The sequence below is a fragment of the Perissodus microlepis genome, chromosome 13, assembly GCF_051167445.1.
Source record: "Perissodus microlepis isolate ML-2025 ecotype Zambia chromosome 13, ASM5116744v1, whole genome shotgun sequence".
In the NCBI taxonomy this organism is placed as follows: Eukaryota; Metazoa; Chordata; class Actinopteri; order Cichliformes; family Cichlidae; genus Perissodus; species Perissodus microlepis.
The window spans coordinates 30,802,478-30,806,080 of NC_140473.1; the positions used below are offsets into that span (position 1 = coordinate 30,802,478).

The following is a 3,603-nucleotide window of genomic DNA, read 5'->3' on the forward strand; positions in this document are numbered from 1 at the left end:
TTAGATTTTGCGCTTTTATTGACACAGCAATGGGTCAGTAACTCACTGAGGTCTGTTCCAGGAGAATCATGTCTAAAATTATACATTTCAGCAGGGTACTGTGTAACATGGCCAATATAAGAAGTGCATATTCCAGATACTCTTAACATGAATAATAACAGTATAACACACTCATGGCTGGTATCAAAAATAAATTTTGCTGAAGCTTAAAACAATCACTATTTTCAAATCCTATATTACATAACATTTTAGAAGAACAAGTTTAACGACCACACAATGTGTTTTACATTTGAACAACTTTTCTAGAGAAAAAAAAACAACCTCACTGACTAACACTGAGTCTGATAAACAAGGCAGATGGAGTCTGTCATCTGAGAGACTCACTCAATGAATGACTTCCACTCACCAAGCGCCTTCTTGTAAGAGGGGGTTGAATCTCGGTCATGGATGGAGTCTTTGAGTATTTCAGTTTGCAAGACAGACAGCAGCGTGGAAATGCACTTTGGATATGTGAGGTGGAGGGCATAGTAATATGCCATCAGATAGAGCAGTCCCTCATTAAGATCCTTCCGGTCAAAAGTGCTCACTGGTGTGGTTCCAACAGCTATCATGCAGTTGCCTTCAGAGACAAGCAGAACTGGACAAGCCAGGGGTCGCTGACGCAGGTAGCCTTCAGGGTCTTCTGAAGTCTACATGACAGAAAAAAAGAGGATTAGAGCAAGACCGTAAGAAACACAATTTTTGAGTTGCATTACAGTTTAAAATAGATCAACTTTTTTTGTAGGTTTTATTAACATCAACATGTTATGGGGATCTGAACTTTAAGAATATTTGACTGACTCCACAGTAAAATATATAAAATGAAAACATGAGTAACTGCAAAATTCAACAATATATACACATAGAATATTGCAGCCTTACCTTTAGGACATGGAAAAAAGCCTCACTACAGATGCCCAGCTTCTTAGGTGGTACTGTGCTGGAAGGGAAAAGCATGGGAAGGGCTCTGAACACAGCTGCTGCATGTTCCACTGGTTTGAAAAAAAGAAAAATAAGACAGGGCAACACCATTAAGCATTGCAAATAATGTAATCTGAAAAGCATAAATGTAGACAAATCAAGATACTGTAGCATTACCTCCATCCAAAGTTTTTGGCGGCTTCATAACACCATAAAACTGCACCTTCGAGTAGAAGATTTCCCATCTATCCTTCATCTCAGAAATGTATTTCAAGTTGGATGGTTGAATAATTCTCCGCAGCTCATCAAGGACCTGAAAAATACAGACAGAAACCCAACTGAGATAGATCTGTCTAGCTCTGTATCTGGTCTTGACAATAAGTGATAACAATTTAAACATGAGGGCCAGTATTTAAGAAATTTGAAAATCATATCAAAATGTCCCCAAAGGAATAACAGGATGGCTAAAAGAAATAAGTGCTGCTTACATGATCTAGTTCTCTGAAACAAGGATATGCCTCTAGTATCTTCACTGCTCTGTCCTGCTCCTTTATAGCATCAGAGTTAATGAATTGTCTTCTAGACTCAAACTCCAGGTTCAGCAGTTGGGTAACAGCAGCTTTGTTCGGTTTTTTTGGTCTTGTATATTTCTTGAAGTGTCTTGTAGTGTCTTGCCTGGGTTTTTTGGCTGTCAAAGAAGTCAGCTGAACCAGCTAAACACACAGAGCAGAGGTGTGTAAATCATTTATTGCCACAGTAAGGCTTTATATATCTGTTATTGGTGCAAAACAATAAAACAAAAATACCAAAATATATCTGTAAATTAGATCAACAAATTAACTAACCACCTATCTTAAAATTGTTCATTCATCCTGTCAAGTTGTCACTATTAAATAGAGCAAAAAGATTCCAAGATAAACAGTGAAGTAGTTGTGTTCCATTGTTAGCAGAATTTTTAACAAAAAAACAAAAAGTATCGTCCAAACCACATTTACACTCAGGGTGTAATAAGAGGGTGCATTATATTATACTTACATTCTTCATCACTGCCATCCTGGTGGTGCACTGGGGTGCCCATCGATCTAACTGGTGATTTATCTAGAATAATAGTTGATGCACTGGACTCCCCACTGCTGTCACTTTTTGCAACACTTTCATTCCCATCCTTTCTTGGCTTCTTCGCAGGAGGTTTTTTGCCCTTCTTTGGACTTTTGACATTGGAGAGTCTCTTCATTAGCTTTTTAGCAACATGCTCCTAACAGGTACAAACGATAAAAATTAAAAGATGATAAGATACATCACTCATGATTAACACAGAGTGGTATTGAGCAAATGCTACTTACCCACTCACCACACGTTTCTTTAAGCATTGGGTAGTACTCCATTAATCGCTTTGCCATGGCATCAACCTCATGTTTGCTGGGGTGTCTGGAGTCCTCAGCTGCTCTTGCTATCAAAATCATGTTTGTCATGGTGTTTCTTACGAGTCGACAAAAGAGTTCCTTTGACAAAGGTTCAGCACACTCTGTCCCCAGCCGCTTCTTTTCAAAGTAGGAATGTCGAGCTTGCTCAAGTTCACTGTCTGTGAAGACTATGTACTCTGGGTTGGACATAGTCACAAACTTAGAAGTGCTGGGTTCCTCTCTGGAGAAGTCACCATCTCCAGTAGTTGTTAGCGTTTTTTCAGCAGCAGTCTTGTTCTAAAATACAGTGTACATAGGGCTAATTTCACATAAAATTGCACAAGAACTTTAGGTCTCTAAATATGAAAGAAAGTACAACAAAATATCAGTAAAGTGTTGAACAATAAAAAATATGTATATTTAATAAATGTGTAGGCCACTTGATTTAAATCAAAACTAAAGAAGATTCTACTGTCTATCTGTTAAGTGAGTATTGGTGGAATTACTTGAAACTGCATAAAACAAGCTGGTGTGTTCTCAGTTTTGTCACACAGCGATAGGACAGAACTTACTTCTTCACATTTGTGCACTGCAAGCCATAGAGCCGACGCCTGAGGAAATGTTCAGGACCAGGAAACAGATCTTTGATGTCATCTTGTGAAAGTGATGAGAGCAGGTCTTCTCCAACATTTGCTTCTGCAATAGGAGTTTCCAATTATCACTACATTGCATTATCTTCATGTGCAAGCCAGCTGACAGCTTTGCTTGGGTAACAGACAGGATACATAGGAAACATAATTTAATATTTACCATTTAAAACCATGACTCTACTCCATTATTCTCCCTCCTCACTGCTCCACAGGTTCTAAATTACCTTCCTCCTATTGACTGGTAAAAGTAATATATTTGTGATACATCAATTAAATGCATGTATACATATAAATGTATTTTTTTTTTTGCTTCCTGGGCTAAAGTATATAATGAAATAACTTCACTAATGGAAATTTGAAACTCCCACAATTTCTGTAAAACTGGCATTAACTTATGGCACTTTGCACACTTGTTGAATAAATTCACAGACACTGAAACTAATAACTGGACATGAATTCTTTCATAACTCTCTGCACTAGCATATTTAAAAATGCTAATGCAACTAAGCTAACCGCACAGCTAAGCTAAGCTAACAACCGGGTATAGCCTGCCATGCTAGCGACTTAACATGCAACATACCAGAACACAA

General features: G+C 37.9%; 1 pseudogene across 1 annotated transcript; it reads right to left on the minus strand.

Annotated features, from left to right (window-relative positions):
* On the minus strand, nucleotides 1-2,922 carry LOC146375380 (uncharacterized; annotated as a pseudogene). The gene is made up of 6 exons (XR_014802105.1): nucleotides 2,304-2,922; nucleotides 1,996-2,215; nucleotides 1,449-1,673; nucleotides 1,138-1,273; nucleotides 922-1,031; nucleotides 1-689 (listed from the first exon to the last, which is right to left on the minus strand). The product of XR_014802105.1 is annotated as an uncharacterized LOC146375380 (transcript).
* Between the last annotated feature and the right edge of the window lie 681 nt (nucleotides 2,923-3,603).